Genomic DNA, 6076 nt, shown 5'->3' on the forward strand with positions numbered 1-6076 from the left:
CACGTGAGCAGCGCACGTGGGCGTGTTATCTCTGACTGATGATGAGATTACGCTTTTGGTACAAGCAAAGTAGCCTGAAGCGTGATTTATGTACCCACTCGATTTTTATTTCCCGCCTCTTCATAGACTTTGTTACGAATTGTTTTTGCCGACGTATATGCACATTTTTTCTCGAATTTAGAGTTTAGTGGATCAGCCTTCATTCTGTGTAATTATTTTCTTTGTCGTTCGTCGCCCTGAGTAAAAGCAATAAATGAACTCCGTCTGTCAGGCCCTCATTCTATTTCCGTCGTTCATCTAACCCGGCTGCAGAAGTCTCTCGCAAGCAAGAATCATCTCCGTATACTCATGCGATACTTGACTCGAAATTCTTCCCTCACTCCTCCGAGCTGAGAACAGCGTCACTCCAAGGCTGAAGAACACAATTCACTTGTCAAGTATTCCTTTGGAGTGTCACTGAAGCGCAGTGACCGCTTCTGTAGTCAGGGACCCTTCCAATCGCTCGCTTGAGTCGATGTGGAGCGTTGAGCGAAAGCACGTTCCAGAATACGGGCATGTCATGGAGGTCCGATGTTCCCTAAGATGTTATTTCAAGTAGTACAGGAGTAGTACTGCGCTGAGGTCTGTTAACAAACTTGAAGCCGTTAGACCAGCACATTTGAGTAATTTTTTGGCTCAGCATGGGTATTTTCTTAAACAGCGGTGCATCTTCTTCTCTTGCATTACATACGTGCGCCAACCTGTGAGTACATTACCGCTGCAGTTTTGGAATTCATATGTTCACTCATTCAGCTATCTTATTAGTTCAAATTATTTAGGCAATGCACTCCCGATTTTTTTTTGTGGGGGGGGGGGGGAGGCGCGATTGGGAATTAAGTTTTTCGTTCGGCGCTCGAAGAGCTCACAAGAAAATATCTAGATGCATTCGAGATAGTCATTTGCTTTCACTGGGTCTGTTTAGTTCGTAGACAAGTATTGGCGAAAAAAAAAACTTACCAGAAAATGCGCTCAGCATTGATGAGTTTCTGGACATACTGAAACAGCCTGTCGCATAAAAAACACGGCTCTAGTAGAACTGTTCAAAAGCGTAAAACAATGTCATGCATTCTCTTCATATTCCAACACTACACTTATTTTGTCTGCATTTTCTCGACACATACAGGGAAATTTACTTGACAGCCTGAGCTGGCCAATGTTATTTTTCCCTCCTCATGACAAGATAGTTGACAGGATAGTGCCACGTCGTAGTGACGGTGAACAATCAGAACGCAACAACGCAAGTCACAAAACTAACTGTTTGTTGGGCAAACCAGTGCCCAGCAAAACAAGTAACATTCAGCACAATGATTACGGCGAGCGCACTCGTCCTTGGCTGAAATCGTATCTGTGTGTCCGATGCATATGCCATCTACAGGTATACTTGACATATGGAAGCTTCCAGCGTAACTGCTGGGGCTCACACAAGTTGCACAACGTATAAAGCTATTCGCTTCCCGCGTGCAACCTGATTACAAACGGTTGGACGCCAACACAGACAACAAATTGAATCGGCTACAAGAATCGAGAATGTTCTGATACATGCAGGGGCGATCTGCACCAAGCAATACCGTTTAATAACTTCATTGAGTGCAATAAATGCTCTTGAAACGTATATGGTGGCGTTACGTTCAATAGAATGATTACCAGTACGGAAAAAGACACGAAACAATGATAGCAAGCTACGTACCTCAAAGACCTTGGCTTTTCTTCTTCCTCTACTAATTGGTGCGGACACTCATGCACCTATCTTGATGAGGATAATGGTCAAATTGAGTGTCGCACATAACTGTTGGGAGGGGAGGGGAGGGGTCGGCCACGCAATGCAACGATGGGGGGGGGGGGAGGCTGCAAGATGTATATTCCGAATGGCAATGTCATTGTAAAATCTGTAGAAATTACAAAGGACGGAAGAAAAGCGGAGAAATATGATTATACTAAATGAACACGAGTAGAAAAATAGGAAGACATGAAAATATTTAGAAGGACCCATATCACGATGACTGTGGCGGTTAGCATTGAATCAATAGAGATATTTAGCTCAGCGGGTTTACGTTTCGCTCCGCTAGTAGTCCTCAGCGGCGCTCCAGCGTAACCTCGCAAGGGAAGAGTTTTAGCCCGGTGATCTTTTTCTTTCTGTGGTTTTACGTTCCAAAACCAGTTCTCATTATGAGGCACGCCGTAGTGGAGGCCTCCGGAATAATTTTGACCATCTGGGGTTCTTTAACGTGCGCTACAACGCAAGCACACGGCTGATCATTTCCTACTGCGCGCTTTGCTGCGCCAGTTATCAGTCACAATTGCAGTATCTTGAAATGAATATAAACCAAGCTTAAATTATTACAGAGAAGCTTTATATGTCTAGGCTAAATCGCCTGTGTACAGAAAACTATCATTATCAGCATTGGCTCGAGCGTCGCCGTCTTCTTACGCCGCTGGCTCGTTGGCGGACCTCGGGTTGCGCTCGTGCTTCTGCACGGGCACGCGCTCGTGCCACTGCTCCCGCGTTCCTCCTCGTCGTCTTCCACAGCTGGCTGTGCTCATCATTCCAGCGTAGAAATTCACTTCTGTCACAGCAATGGGGAGGTCGCGTAATGGGGGCCTGAGCCATTGCTTAAAGGGGTATAAGCCATTCATTGTGTTACATAACGGAGAGATTTAATTTTGAGCCAATTTAATTTCGAATAATCGCAAGCGGCAATGGCAGGCGAATGCTGCTATCCACGCTGCCGAGCCAACTCGAGACATCCAACGCAAGCGACAATGGGGACTGCGGGCACACCATCAGTGGCGTCGTTCTCTCCGTCGCAGCCGAACGTGTGTGTATCCTCATAATTGAGAAATACTTTAACGGACTCTCGGGATTAACCCAGTGATAAACACCGGGGCCGCACGTTTCAGCTTCGCTGGTTAACCACCTTCACGGAGTAAAGGGCCGACGAATGTTTTTTTGCTTGGTGCTTTTCTCGGTTCGTAGTTTATAGCCCATGTATAATCAAAGATTCCCTACAGGATCTGCTCCTCCTTCACATTTTGATGCTGCATCCGCAACCTGGGGCGCTATAACGTAAAATGATTCCAAACTGTTTCGATTCTAATTTCTGCAATCAGCCTCCACGATTGGTGAAAACATTTTCGGGCCACTCCCAACTTCGCCTGTCTGTCACGCGACAACACGAAAACCGCGATAGCTCCCCATCTAATATAACGTGTACACACTGATTATACATGATTACACAGCACGAAAGAAAAACAGTCATTCCTGATTCGACGCGTTTTCACCATTAGCTATCTGCTAATAGTCCAATGTTTACTGGCTACGCCCACTTCGCCTCTCTGTCACGCGACCTCACAAAACCGCGAAAACTCACTACGTCAAAGTCACGTGTACGCGAAAAAAATGCATTAATATGGCGTACAAAACTGAAAATTTTTCTTAACAGCCACAGACTGTCCATTCCGAAAGGAGTAGAAGACGGCTGCCCGCCGATCGCTCAAGCCCCCGCTACTCGCACCTGCCGGTGAGCATGTATTTATTTGCGCATGATAAACCTTTTTGCGTGGCAGTAAAACGTTATGGAGCCCTTACGGCATACATTCGACATCGCTCTGCCAACTGCTTCTTGCTGAGGATCCGTTTTAGCGGCATTCTTATCCTTCCGTTGCACGCCGCCGCGATTTTCGACCAGCCACCGCAAGCTATAAGTAAGGCGAAGCGGACCAATCGGAGAAGCCGGAACCGCCCTCTTCATGCGGTTATCTATTTTCACTGTGCTGGCTCGACCCCATCGAAACCCTCTCCACTAGAGCGTGCTCCTCGCCTCTTGTCAGCCAATTAGATAAGAAAACCGCTGAGTGTAGACAATGGTATTGGTTTTGAAAGCGAACAAAGGTGACCTCCTATAAACGAGGAGAGTGTTTGATTGGGTTGTTCAGACAACGCGGCGAGACACCGCACCACGAAAATTTGACGTCAGAAGTTTGGCATCAAAACAGTTTGAAATCATTTTACGTTATAGCGGCCCTGAGCAGGCCAGAACATGCACGTCACATAACCATGTGCGCCAGAGGGCATGATCTGTGCTGAACTAACAAAGACACTCACTTTTTAGGGTTTCTAAAGAAATCCTTTAGAGCTGGAAGCGTGAGCTCACGGTGAACTGCCCGTTTGACATTCTCGAGGACCGTCATCCACTTGACCTCGTCTCCAAAAGCCTTCGTTGCTACTACTTCACGCAGAATCCATGGGACTTCTTGCGCTGCAAAGCACCTGCGAGATTTTTGTAGCGAAAGCTTCATTACGCTACATCGGGCAGCCGTCGGCGACTCCACAGTATTCCCCTTCAGAGCTAGAGGTCAAACCACAAGAGAGCATTAAGGCGCGTGTATAGTCCGACGTTATCAGTGTGTGTGTGCGTGTATCTGCGTGCGTCTATGCGAGTGTGCGTGTGTGTGTGCGTGTGTGCGTGCGTGCGGGCGAGCTTCATCAGATGCCGGGCGCGTCGGAGCACATTGGCCGCGCGTCCGGTTACGTTTGCGGCGCCAGTACCTCAAACCATCGGTCGAACTATAGCCGCTGTTGTTCTCGCCAACGTGACATAACGTGTGCGCACGTTCACGCTACGTTGGACTATATTTATGTCTTTAAAGAGCACTGAAAGGAGAAATTGCTGCCGTTGCCCGAGTAGCGTTGGGCCCGGCTGCGAGTTGAAACCAAGTCTCACTACTTTACTGATCACCGCAATGTCTTCATTGTCATAAAAATTATGAATAAACACTCTATTCATTGCAAACATGTCTGTATATCATTGTGAAACCACACCTCGGCCCCAGCTCGACAATAGGCCAAGCCAGGGCAGTGAACCCCTTTCGCTAACAACTAGGGTTAACCAAAGCGAAACCACGCCAAATTTTTCTTTCGCACGTGTGACAAAGCCGCGTTTGACGATAGCGGTGCTGTCGTGCCGGTGTTCCTTCTGGTGGCCGCCACGTTGGTTTCGCAAAACAGCTCGCTCGCTGGGCGCGTTCCGCTGTGGTGAACAATCTAGCGGGTCTGAGTGCTACTGCGTAAACTCGCTGGCCTACCCAGCCTCCTGCTCATGCGCAATAGGCGCCACCACTGGCCCACTCCGTACTGCGATCCGTAAACCCGCTAAGCAAAAGGTATCTAATATAGCGACATAACGTGGTGCCACAATCGAAATGCGTTGTGTATGAGGCCTGTACTGCAACGGGACTGCTCTTTCGCGCTTCCCTAAGGAGACTAGGTGCCATCTAGGACCGCCCCCGCGAAGCCTGGGCGTGACCTCGAAATCGAATGGCGTGCCGGTGTTTGCGAACACTTAGAAACGCGTCATGCTGCATCTCTAGCCCTTTTTTTCTGGACATGCTACGCTTCTAGTGGCGCTTCTGAGAAGTCTGCGCGCGGTATTCGAGACGTGAAGGGTGGCGCAACAGTTACTGCGAGTGCTGAGAATTATAGCCTATGATAATGTTTTTGAAGCGAAGCTTTCTTTTTACTGTTCCGTCGACTTTTTCACTGCTGCTTCTGCTGCTTTCGCTGTCTTGCACTCCGCATCGGGAGGTGGCTCGCAGCACGTATATGTACAGTGGCGAGCACTGTTAGGGTGAACACCTCATTAGTATTCAAGTTGTTATAACTTCAATATACCTTCTGCTTCAGGGGGGGGGGGGGGATGGGCCGAATACGAGGCCTAATGATGATGCCGATAACAAATTATAATTTTCTTTATTGTGTGCTAAACATCAACTGCTATAGGCTCGTGAATACTAATGAGGTGTTCACCTTAACAGTGCTCACCAGTGTACATGGGTGAAGCGCGGCACAAGGGAAAGGCGACGCGATAAACTCGTTTCGAACTTTCCAGGGCGTCGCATGTGCACAATGCCATCTGGATCTCCATGGGCGTCGCCACGACACCCTCTTGACTGCTTTATTTATCCGTGACACCCCGGAAGAGCATCGCAAAAACTGCAGCGCTGATCTTCGTACTAACTTGCAACAGTCGAAAGGGGAGCC

Source organism: Dermacentor silvarum, chromosome 3, assembly GCF_013339745.2.
Source record: "Dermacentor silvarum isolate Dsil-2018 chromosome 3, BIME_Dsil_1.4, whole genome shotgun sequence".
Classification (NCBI taxonomy): Eukaryota; Metazoa; Arthropoda; class Arachnida; order Ixodida; family Ixodidae; genus Dermacentor; species Dermacentor silvarum.